This window comes from Mustela erminea, chromosome 10 (genome assembly GCF_009829155.1).
Source record: "Mustela erminea isolate mMusErm1 chromosome 10, mMusErm1.Pri, whole genome shotgun sequence".
In the NCBI taxonomy this organism is placed as follows: domain Eukaryota; kingdom Metazoa; phylum Chordata; class Mammalia; order Carnivora; family Mustelidae; genus Mustela; species Mustela erminea.
This window is the reverse complement of record NC_045623.1, coordinates 23,074,381-23,087,728: the sequence shown is the minus strand read 5'-3', so window position 1 is coordinate 23,087,728 and position 13,348 is coordinate 23,074,381. Positions and strand designations below refer to the sequence as shown.

The following is a 13,348-nucleotide window of genomic DNA, read 5'->3' as shown; positions in this document are numbered from 1 at the left end:
AACTTATGCAGAGGATGTGATGGGTCTTGGTAGACTGTGGTACCATTCTTTTGTCAAAGAATAATGAGAATCCATTTTTGTCTGAAACAGAAAGCATGGTTTAGGGTTTGTCTATTAATCATTATATTTTCCTTTCAGTATCAGTTGAGCCAATAGACTCAACTATTTATGTGTGCTGGTGACTCTACAGCACAGTTGAATGGTAACCTTCTGATTTTACTCATAGTTCTTCCTGTTCTTTTTTTTTTTTTTAAAGATTTTATTTATTTATTTATTTGGCAGAGAGGCAGGCAGAGAGAGAGGGGGAAGCAGGCTCCCCACTGAGCAGAGAGCCCCATGTGGGGCTCGATCCCAGGACCCTGGGATCATGACCTGAGCTGAAGGCAGAGGCTTAACCCACTGAGCCACCCAGGCGCCCCAGTTCTTCCTGTTCTTGATGGTATCTCTACCTTATACAAAGGAGAAACTATTCCTTAAAGTAATAATCTTTTTTCCCATTCAATATTTTAGCTATTTTGCTTCATCTTAAAGTATTTGATGCTATGATGTCACTTCATCTTCTTTTTCTAAAAATTTTGTTTGGTATTTGTTAGAAAGTTTGAATGTCTGTCTTGGATTTAATGAGCTGTTTTACTTTTTGATACAATATACTGGGTCTGGCTCCAAAATCCTTTTCTCCTATCTTTTATCATAGCTGGGATGTTACTAATTCACATAACAAAAGTGGATTTATATGGAAGACTAGATTTAACTATGGGTTGAATTTCTTAACTATTGAGAGTCAGCACTTGGATGAGTTTGTAAGAGCTAAAACTTCAGTACCACATTTTCCCTAACTTACATTTTTATTGTAAGGAAAAGTTGTTTGTAGTAGATTAAAAAAAAAAAAAAAAACTCCATTTAGGGAATGTCCTTCATCCCCTAAAATCTGGGACTATAAAAAGAGCAGCTGATATAAGAAACATTCAGTTATTTTCTGTCTGAAACCCATGTTTTTCTTTACTCTTGCCTGAATATTTCAATTCTGCCTTTAGCCTTCTTAGGAAAACATGTTGAGATATTAACTATTTCTTCACTTATTAATAGTTTCATTAGTTTTATCTTTCATACAGTCCATGGAAAGTTCTACAAAGTATATATATATAAAATTGATTTTAAGATACCATTGAGTGTAAGATGCAGCATAAAGAAAGATTAATAGTGTTTTTGAAGAAAACTGTATTAAATAAATATTGATTGTGAAATAATCAAATTTTCAGAAATGTTATATCAAGAAAAATAGACTCAACAAAAATAGCCTTGTGTTATTTCTACTAAGTATTAGTGCACGTATGTATTTCCTGCTAGTTCTGATATTGTTATGTTATCATATACTCAGTATCCATGTATATATTGGATTAGGGTAACCCTAAAAAATATCAAGATTGATTTATTGATTGATTGGTTGATTTTTAAGATTTTACTTATTTACTTGACAGAGAGAGACACAGTGAGAGAGGAAACAGCAGGAGGAGTAGGAGAGGGAGAACCCAGGACCCTGGGATCATGACCTGAGCCGAAGGCAAATGCTTAATGACTAAGCCACCCAGGTGCCACTCAAGCAAGCTTTAAACCAAACCCCTTTTTATGTTTGTGACATCCCTAGTCAGTGCAACCTCCCATTCCTGCAGTTGTGGCTGCCTACAAGATAGGACTGATCTCGTGTCATCAGAGCTTTAGGAACCTGGAGAACTACTTTAGCTGCAGGGACAATGCTGATGGAAGCCTGGCAGGGCATGAAGAGGTAAAGGATGAGATTCTGGCTCTCAGTTTGACATCTGCTGCATCTTTGTGTCAAAAAACCCCAATAATCTAGACCCTCTATTCATGGTTAAATGTCACTGTTGCCAGTGGTGAGCAGTTTATGAAGGTCTAATCAGTCTCAACAAAGAAGGGATAGTTGCCAGGGATGGTAAAGTTCAGGAAAATATCTGGAGATCTTATATAGTCCACCATCCTGTAGAGGAGTCCAATCACTCCCTCTAGAGCAACACCAGTGAGAATGATTCCTGTGTAGATCACACTGAAGACCAGATACCCTCCAGTGAGAGTCTAAATAATACTAATGCCTGGTATTACCATTTTAGAATAAATAAATAGTTTTCAAATCAAGAAGGTGAAGTTGGTCCTAATTGTAGACTATGACAAAAGTCTTCAGGAAATTGTCAAATATCTGTAGTTTCTATGTAGAAAATATCCTGGAGATGTAGAATACCCATTGGTATTCTAGTTGTCTATGAATTATTTTTTTTAAGATTTTATTTATTTATCTGATAGAGAGAAATTGTAAGTAGGCAAAGAAGCAGGTAGAGAGAGAGAGGGAAAGCAGGCTTCTCACTGAGCAGAGAGCCCAATGCGGGGCTCAATCCCAGCACCCTGAGATCATGACCTGAGCCAAAGGCAGAGGCTTAACCCACTGAGCCACCCAGGTGCCCGTTCTCTGTGAATTTGACAAGAGCTTGTATTATACCAAACCCATGCATTTCCTGGGGACCAAGAGTCTTTGTGTATAGCCATGGAAACTACACCTTCTCAGGACAAAGTCAGAAGTTAAGTGATCAGAAAAATGACTAGCACAAAGAAATTTCTTCCTATGTCCTGTACCATCACTATCATATGCATCTCCCTTTGCATGTCCCATTGACCCCATCTGTCAGAATCTGAAGTTGGAGCTGCCAGAGGGAGAGTCGACACCCCCATTCTTACCTCTTTCTATTATATTTTAAGTATATTTTACTTTAATACCAGTGCAGTTAATACACAGGGTTATATTAGTTTCAGGTGTATAATATAATGATTCAATAATTTCCATATATTACTCAGTGTTCATCAGATATGGAAATGCAATTCATAGAATAAGAAATAAAAATAGGGAACAAATATATGACAGTATATTTAATTCATTTAATGTATATAATATGTTTAACTTCACTAATAGGGAAAAGGAAATTTGAAAAAATCTTTCTAACCTTACTAAAATGATAAGATTAAAACATCTCTTAAGTTAGTTTAACTGTCTCTTACCCAGCTTGGTTTGCAAGAATAGAGACAGGAAGGCCCTGTAAAACTGCTAAAGTCTCCTATAAATTCAGCAGTGTCTATTAAAATTCTGCTAATCTCACAGTTCAAATGATTACAGAGGAAAAATCATCAGTACTTAAGAATGTATGTACCATGCTTACTACTATCAAGAAATATGAATACTAATTAATAAGGTAGTTAATTACATAAATTATATATTTGTGTTGCATGGTAGTATGTAGCTAGTAACATGAATGTATTTTATATACAGTTATTGACTTGGAAGTACTCTTAAGTTTTATTTTTTAATGGGAAATTATAAAATAAAGGGTAATTATGGCATCATTCATTCTTATTGGTTAAAAGAAGAAATAAAGAGGAAATATATATGTAATAAATTTGTATAAATACTTGGGTATAGTGATTGAGCACAGGAAACTTATGTAAAAATATACATAACATTGTTAGTATTTATTAAGGGTAACATTTGAGGGAATAGAAAGATGCTTACTTTTTTCTCTGTATATTTGTAATACTTAAATATATTATTTTCATGACTTTAAATATCTTTTAATATTATTTGAACCAATAATTCCACTTCTCAGAAGTCATCCTAAAAAAATAATTGAAAATTCAGGGAAAAAATACAGAGCAAATATTTTCATCTATATTACAAATAACTATTAAATTAGGAACATCCCCCAAATCCAAAGAGGACTGATTAGATCACATGGCAGTCCTAAGTATGATATTCATGGGCATTAAAATTGTGCCTTTAAAAAAGCTTTTAATTATCTTGGAAAATGGTTATGAAAGATATATTTTGAAGATTTATTTATTTGTTTGATAGAGAGAAAGAGAGTGCGTGTACTCATGAGCAGGGGGAGGGGCAGAGGAAGAAGGAGGGAGAGAACCTCAACCAGACCCCCGGCTGAGTGTGAAGCCCAAAGCTGGGCTCCCAGGACCCTGAGATCATGATCTGAGGCCAAAACCAAGAGTCAGATGCTCAATCAACTGAATAACCCAGTGCCACAGTTACAATATATTAAGTAGCAAAACAAGGACAGGCCCTGCACACAGGTAATCATTGTAATGGTTAAGACACACACATCCTATGCACATGCTCATATATAGTCGCATCTGTATATGCATACAAAAAACAGAAGACAATCTGGACATAGCAACTGTGATGAAATATTTTGCTAGGAATTGGAGTGATATTATTTTCACTTCACTTTTTAAACTTTTCTTCTATACCCTCTAAAATTTTTGTAAAAGCATCTAGTGGTTTTTTAATTTCTCAAAAGAAAATATAGCCAACATGAAAACATCAGAATGATCAGAAATTTTGTGAATTGTTTAAATGGGAGTTGATTATTCTTCTAATCAATGTAAAGTTTCTGATATCTGTATAAAAGAGTTATTATTTCACAGGTTTATACTCTATGGTCATTACGCAGAAAACAAAATTAAACACACAAACAGAACCCAAAAAGGTTTGTTTTCAGTGTGCTGAGTATAGAGAAAAATCTTGAATTCTAAAACTCTTTCTAAAGAAAGAACCACTTGATTCATACTTAAATCATTATAAAAATATAAGGCATGAAATAATTTAGAAATATAGAAATTCAGAAAAGGGGTCATGGCTCAGCAAATCTGAGACAACAGAATAGGTTATTACCTTTGAAATAAATTAATCTCCAAACAGCCAATATTTCCACTTTATACCTGATAGTGTGAATCTTTCAGACCTTATTTAATACAGCATACTTGTAATCTAACCAAACATTTGGCTAATCTGAGAATTTGATTTAATAAAACAGTCTCTCGTCCAATAAGTATTAGTAAAACATCAGTTTTCACCATGGTGCAGCAAATTTGTCTTCCTAATGATTCTGGTTGAACTAATGTCAGAACCCTGCCGATAGGTTTTTGATGGGAGAGCATATTACTTCTACCCAGCTCTTAGAGTTAAGAAGGATTTAGCTAGAGATTTTAAATTTGCACATAATCCACCCCATGAATCAGTAATTTAGTATGTAAAATGTGTAGTGCCTTCTTGTTTGGGTTAGGCAGGGCAATCTAAATCTTTTGCAGAGACTCAAAAAGGAAACTTTAAAATGGTCATTAATTCTGAAAGAAATAATAACATACTTTGTCAAGTATTCCATACAAGGAAGATAGACACAGTATAAATAACATGCTAATTATTGCTAGATGAATGCATTAAAATAAAAGCAATGAAAATAAAATGTAAGCTGTAGAAGAAACGAACAAAAATATTGATGATCCACTGACTGCCATTACTCAATTTTTTATATTTGGATCAGTTTCTCCCATAATATTCCCATTTTAAATGGATTTGTCTTTTTTTACTTACATTCAGAAGTGCTTTTAATACTTTCATGATGTGATAAAATTAATAGTGATCAGTACGTACATGCATTAGATCATCTACATTAATGCCAGCTTCATTTTTGTAAAGCTAAGTATGGTCCTTAGTTATTAAAGAAAATAGATGTTAGTGGCAAATTTTCTGATGAGTATATGTGAAACTATCTACTCTTAATATTCATATCTGGTATTTAACATTTTGTATTTGGCATGAACATTATTTACTGTGACAATCATGAGATGTAGTGATATTTCACTATGTAATAGAATCATATGAAATTGCCATCTTTTAAAGATAAAAATGTTGAGTATCGTCAACTTTATATTGTTTAACTTAATCTTTATTTCTCACAAATTCTCAAATTTGCCTTTAATACACCCTGTATAGTAAAATGAGGCACACTTTTAGGACAACACTTTTTATTTTTTTCTAATGAGTGACTAGTTTAATCATATACAAAGCTCACAGGCCTTATTAGCTCAAGCTTTATATTTTCTATGTCTCTGCTGGATAAGAATTAGAGTCTATCTTGAATGAAACTATTTTGGTAATAAGTGGTTCTGCAATTTACACCTAAAAATGGTGTGCAAAAGCAAGAGAGACATTAAGTCTGGCCTCAGTTCTGTACCAGAATGCTTGGAGAAGCCTGGGGACATGATAAAAGTTTTTATATTCCCTGACTCCCCAACTCTTCTAATAACATGCTGGTTAATATAAAAGACCTGCAGCAGATAATTGGTCAAATTTATTGTTCTTTTCAAAGATTTCATCCACAGAAGCTTGTGAATAGCAGCAACTGAGTAACAGATTCAATAATTTATTGAATAATGAAATTAACAGTTGCATAGTTATCTAACAATTACCCTTTCCAGAATTTTCTTTTTCAAAATATGACATTTGTAGGAAAAAAGTGGTCACTTTTTAGTCTTGAAAACTGAGTATTTTTACTGGAAATACTGAGTTTACAGTATGTTCACATATCTTTCCTCTTCCCTTCCTATTTTCTACCCTCTTCTGTTTCTCTCTGTGCCTTTGTTTCTGTATCTTTTCATTTTAATGTCCAAGACTATTGAAGTGGACCAAATAATCTTGCCTACTTGTGTTTTTAAAATGATGAAAAATTGGGGCACCTGGGTGGCTCAGATAGTTAAACTCCTGCCTTCAGCTCAGGTCATGATCCCAGGGTTGTGGGATCGAGCCCTGTGTCAGGCTCCCTTCTCAGTGGGGGAGCCTGTTTCTCCCTTTCCTTCTGTCCCCCTGCTCATGTTCTCTCTCCCTCTCTCTATTTCAAATAAATAAATAAAATCTTAAAAAAAAAAATAAATGGTGAAAGTTTACATTACATGCAAATTGTAGTAACTGTTTCATCGATGTCCAAACCTACTTGCTTAACACCCATGCATTGCTCTTCACCATTATCCTGGCCTCAGTAAAGAAACCACAGAGTCTGGTAGAACTCTTCAGAAGAGGGTCTGTTTATACCAAATATTTGCCCTTCTTATTCCCCTTCTAATTACTTAACAAAGGCAATTGTATTCATAATTTGCTATTATTTTTATCCTTAATATATTTGATGAAAAATAATAGAGAAACAAGATTTGAGTATTTCCAAGTAGATCGTATGGTAGCTTGTTCATTCCGTCATTCTTTTTTTCCCCCTCATTTGAGAGTAGTCATTTATTAACTGGCCAGATTACAACAATAATTATGGTGGATACCTTAGTTCATCCTTCTAATAAGCCTGATGGTCTTGTCTTCCCTGTTGCTGGCATCTCCACCTTCTACAAAATGAGTGGTCTTTTTTTTCATTCCCCCTCATGGGGAAGATAATTTGAAGGGCCATAAAAAGTTGTTTGCTTATTTAAACCTTTTTTTTTTTTTAAAGATTTTATTTATTTATTTGACAGACAGAGTTCACAAGTAGGCAGAGAGGCAGGCAGAGAGAGAGAGGGGTAGGTAGGCTCCCCACTGAGCAGAGAGCCCAATGCAAGACTCAATCTCGGGACCTGAGATCATGACCTGAGCCAAAGGCAGAGGCTTAACCTACTGAGCCACCCAGGCGCCCCTGAAATGTTTTCTAACAGTATAGATCTTATGAATCAGATCTTCCATGAAGATGATGCCATATTTGCCAAGAGATCAGGCAATCACTACATTATCTCTCAGGGCAATTCGCTTCTTGTTGATTTTGCTTTAACCACTCTTGCAGATCAGTTCATTCACTGGCTTCAGCCACCCCCATGCTGTGTATGGTTGCACAATCCTTAGCATGTTAACTGAAGCCTTGTTGAGCTTGACAAAGGTGCCATAGAGGATCTGGTGAAGGTGAAGAAGCTGCAAAACCATTTGAACTTTTGGGCTCACACCACTGATACCTTTGATCCTGGTGACAAACGCCAACTTGGGTTCCACAGGAACACAGAATTTGCCAGCTTTTCTTGCCATCTCCGCCATTTGAATCTTAGTTCTGTACATCTGCCTATATTCCTTGTGGTAACGCTTAGCATTTTCATGCATAAGCTTCCTCCTTGCCTTTCGAAGCGTCTTTTGAGCAAACTCCTTCCTCAGACGCTTGACCTTTAACTCTGTGAAATTCCTTTGCTTCTTTTTAAGGGTTTCCAACATGGCAGGAACCTTCTTTTTCTTCTCTTCTGCACCCTCCATAGTTCCAGCCAGGAAAGAGGAGGTTCATTTGTTCATTCTTTCATTCATTCATTCTACTAATCAGCCTTAATCCCTAAATGCTTGATCTCTCTTGTAGGTAAAAAGATCTTTAGAGATCTGTAGGAGCCAATTTGTGGTGGGTAAGAAAGCTGTCAAGCTGACAAAGGTGAACACAGTCAACAAAGCTACTTCTCTTGTGCCTCAATTGGTTTAAATTTGGTTTCCAGAGTCAGTTAATAGAAGATATTCCAGAGACCCAGAAATATAAATTAAGTGGCAGACTAGTGAGATGTCAGAAGGAATGTGATTATTGTAATATGATATTTTGTAGAACAATCTCTTTTGAGATATTAACAATATATATACACTGAGACTTAAAAAATTGAATGTATATAAATTATTTGGTTTATTAAATCAGTGTTGAGATTTAGTCTGGATAATTTAAACCCTTAGAATAATTTTTTTTAGGTGGATTGACTTCTATTCATTTTATGCTGTGTAAACTCAGAAGAGAATTGCACTTTCTCAGAATGTGTCACTTAATATTTTCTATTTTAAAAAAGAAATAGAGTTTATAGCATAAGAATTACTATTTTAATATTTGCCTCTGTGTCACATTTAAATTCTCCTTTTACAATTCATTTTAAGTATGTTTCTCAGCCCAGTGACTGTAACAATAATACAAATTGTAACTGTATTTCAACAACTTAAACTATTTGTTCTTTAAGCATCTTTAACACAAATCACATGCATTAAAATGACAGTTAGTTACCTTGTTTGAGCTTGCCATTAGTCTACTTGGAAATGTTTTCACTAAGTGGAGCTGGAAATACACTTACGATAAGCACCTGAAAGATTTATTTTATTCAGAACTCTCGGGATATAGAAGTCATGACCCCAGTATTGAGCTGTTTACCTTTCACAAAAAGAATAAATACAAATACCAATAGATATAAACACTCTGCTTACTTTCAGGTCAGCTAGGGGTGGAGTGACTAAGTAAGATGAATGGATTCAGGGTTTTAACATGTTTCTCTGTAAACCCTTTTGTAGGAATCTTTATGTCCTTGCACATGCTACTGAACTTTTTTCCAGCCTCAATTAATGGGATTGATTTCTTCTTCATCAATTTTACCACGGTCCTGGACTCAATTCCTCTATTGGCTTATTCGTTTGCATTCTGTTGTCTTGTTTCTAGTGGATTCCCTACAACCCTAAGCCTCCAATTCAGTCGCTAGAGATAAATTATGCATATCAGTACACGCTGACCAAATTGCTTTTTATTAAGTCCATGATTTTGACCTTAGACTCATGCGTTATTCTGTCTTGGTAAGCCTCAAGGAGATTTAAGTGTGTGTGTGCTTAAATTAAAGTAGGTCTAAATTCCATGCTTTGCTCATTTTCCAGGAGGCTTATACTAATGTTATAGAATAATGAGAACTTTTAATGATTTATTTTTTCTTCCATTGAAAACTCTGTCCCCTCCTCTTGGGCCTAATTCTGGACCTTTGGTCCACACTGATACCTTCTGAGAATGGTTGGCATGGTCCTGGGAACAGTGCTTTACAAATTGTGTGGTTTCACTATTATATCATTAAATTAATTTACTTTGCCATGATTGCCTTTTGAAATGGAAATGGAAGAGAATATCAGATTAATTTCATAATTTTTACATTTGTGGAATAGAAGTATGAACTGAGAAATTTCCAATATGTTGTATGCTTCTTTGTGGTGAATGTATATCATTTATTCTGCTTTGTGTTTGTGAGGCTTTAAAGCACAGAATAAGGTTTCTCTGTTTAGAATCTTCAAATGGATCCATCTAAAGGGTAGATGATGATGATGATGATGATGATGATGGTAATAATAATAATAACAGTAAAATGGTGGGTAACATTGTTTGCTCAGACTGGCTTTTGTAATATAATGTATTTACAAACACATATGCAATCTGTGTATAAAGATTAGGGATAAATTTATTATTCATTTTATTCTTAAATAACTAAAAAGTGAAACAATTGAACTAAGACTTTAAAACTACAATAATAAAGTTTAAATTAATAACATTAATGTGGCATACACAACTACTTTCTTGAATTTAATATGACCAGGCTGGGTTTAATAATATAATATATTAGCATTTAAAAATTCTCATTTGGTATTGATTTTATCTTTTAATTTTATGACGTTTGTGTCATCCTGGAATCAGTGTCCTGGTCATTGTAGTTCTTATGCCCACTTACTGGGACTCTTACTACCAAAAAATTGCTATAATTATGTTGGTAAGTTCTAGAAAGAGTGGCAGCAGTTCGTTCACTCACAGTTTGCACATGGTACTAATTGCGATTCTCCATGTCTCTCTCTTTCTTTCTCTCTCTCTCTCTCTCTCTCTCTCTTTTTTTTATTTGCATGCTTATCCCCTCTGTACATATGTAGCCCCATTTTCTGGTCACTTTTTTCTATTTGAACTGAAAAATTTTTGTTTTATGTCATTCCTTGACTTCATTTGGCCCTCCCTAAGAGCAAATGCAATAAAAAGCAAAAAGAAAGGTAAATGCAAAAAATAAAATCATACTGCAAAACCAGGATAAAAGATGCCCACAAATAATCCAGAACATAATTGGATTTAACTCCTTTTTCGTTTATATTTGAAAGAAAGAACCCAAAATTTCAAACCTGTGTTTAGAATCTTTCAGAATATATTCATGGACTGAAGAAGTTCATAGACCTCAATATGGAAAACTTGTCCTAGAGAATTCCTCCAACTTTTTTCATTGCAGGGGTGTATGTGTGTGTGTGTGTGTGTGTGTGTGTGTGTGAGAGAGAGAGAGAGAGAGAGAGAGATGTGTCTCAATTACCTGTACAAAAATAATCTGGTAACAAGAATATTGAAAAAAACAAAATGGTAACAATGTATGAATTTGTAAGTTCACAACTGGTACTATCCATTATCCTAAAAATACATTATTTACTACGAAATATTTTAAAAAACAGATACCATTACCAGCACAAGATAGCAGTTATGACCTTTTGATAAGAAAAAGTTTTATGACTTAGTAGAATTCCAATAATTTGCATTTGCGTATGTACATGTTAAAGTTTATAAAATGTTTAAGTGTTATACGACAGAACACTAAATTACAATACTAAGTCAAGTCCCCAGTTTTAATTTGTGATTCCTAAATTGTACTCTTTTAACAAGTAACTAGGGTATTCCTCAAGTGAATATGAAAATGAAAACCAGTGGAAAAGGTATGAAACTAAAGTTTGTATTCTAAAAAAAATCCACTTGTATTTGCAGGAGTCTTTGTGGGTAGTGAATTACACACTAGGAAATGCTGCACTAAGAGTTTAGTATAAAATTAGAAAGAGTTATAAATTTATCAACCTTTAGGAAAGTAAATTATTCTACATTAAACATAAAATTGACCTATATGTAATTAATCAGTTCTGTAATTAGTACAGCCAATAATATATTAACCTAATCTAAGTAATTTATCTGATAGAAACAGGAAAACCATTATTTTTAAAGTAAGTACAACTTTTAAGTTTACAATTAGGAATATAGTTTGTAAGATCATAAAAGGAAAAAAAACTCTCTAAGGTGACTTTCTGAAATATCTTTTGAGATAAATCATATTAACAGTTAGTACATTTCTATTAAGTATCTACTCAGCTTGAAAAGCTGTGTTTGAAAGCAATATGTATATTATATTTATATATGGCTTTCTTTTAATATCTCTTTTAGGCACTTATTTATTTTTTTTAATTTTAATTTTTTATTTAATTTTTTAATTTTTAATTAACATATTATGTATTGTTAGCCCCAGGGGTACAGGTCTGCGAATTGTCAGGCTTACACACTTCACAGCAGTCACCATATAGGCACTTATTTATTTGTTAGTTTTGGGATAGAAGGGATTTTCGAAGAAAATGAGTCATCCTCCCCTAATGTTTATCCATATTGGAAATATCCATAGCTTACTAAAAAATATTTTAGAGAGGTCATTCCATTTTTTGTTTTATAGAGGATGATTTTAAAATATTAATATTTTGAGCAACTATGATGTAGGAGATAAGATTGGGTAGAAAATCTCATTTCCTTATCGTTGGAGATTTTAATATTGAATCACATTGCATTGCTTCCTTGATGTGACTTTACTTGGAAAAGAGTCTATTTATTTCACAAGTAGGATTTTCCCCTTAGGTTTATCATTTAAAAATAAATAACCCTATTCCAAGGGGAAAATATTTTTTAACTATGTAATATGTTTTTGGATGGTTCCAGGGCGTAGAGAAAAATAACAGAAAAGTTACATATAGTTGTTTGGTATTTTCAAATTGCATCACAATTTCAAAATGATCTTTCAGGAAAGAACTTAAAGAACTTGATGGAAGGACAATTCCAGTTGGGAAAATTAATGGCGATTCTCTGTCTTTTGGTATTTTTGCATGCTAGACAAAAAGAAATCTGTTTTTTTTTTTTCCATTTTGCAAAGCTTCAAAGACCATAAACAAACAAATGATTTAAAAATACTTCATGATAATTCCAGCTCTAGATTCTAACCTAAGGTAGAGATTCTTAGGTCATATAATGGATTAACAGATTCATATGACTGGCTCACATACACTTCAGAGTGTATTTTTACTTGTAACTTTCAGTCTAGGTTTCAGAGTTTTGCAAAAAGGACTTTTTTTTCCAGGATGTTTTGCTTGGGTCCTAATTATGACAGCTACATTTTTGCTTAGTATCAGTCAAACATGTTACTGAATTTAACCTTTATAAAAAACTTTCTATGGTGGGTAATATAATCCTTTTTGACAGATTAGGAAACTGAAAGAGCTAAATAAGTTTAAGCTACTTACCACAGGTCATATAACTAGTAGGTAGGCTTGGTTTTGGGCTGATTTCAAACACTTAATATAACAGCGCTTCTACTTGTGAAGTGATGAGAAGTTTTGAAATTGTAGTAGGAGAGTAAATGTAATTCTAGATGATGTTTTGATCTGACTTCTTGATGTTTAAGCGATTCTATTTAATACTGAGAGATTTGGGAAACTATTTTATATCCGCAAGTATGAATTTCTAATTTAAAAAAAAAAAAACAGAATTGGATGGTAAGAGTAGAAAATCCTGAACATTTATTTAATTCATTCCACAATCATTCATATGGCTACCCTAGAGTGTACAAAGGAAAAAGGCAGTTATATTAGGTTATCTATTGCTGT

The 13,348-nt window shown here is 33.6% G+C and overlaps 1 protein-coding gene and 1 pseudogene across 1 annotated transcript in view; both read right to left on the bottom strand.

Annotated features, from left to right (window-relative positions):
• OLFM3 (olfactomedin 3) overlaps positions 1–13,348 on the bottom strand; it is a 193,010-nt gene that overhangs the window by 84,395 nt on the left and 95,267 nt on the right. The window lies entirely within an intron of this gene.
• On the bottom strand, positions 6,821–8,122 carry LOC116567566 (annotated as a pseudogene).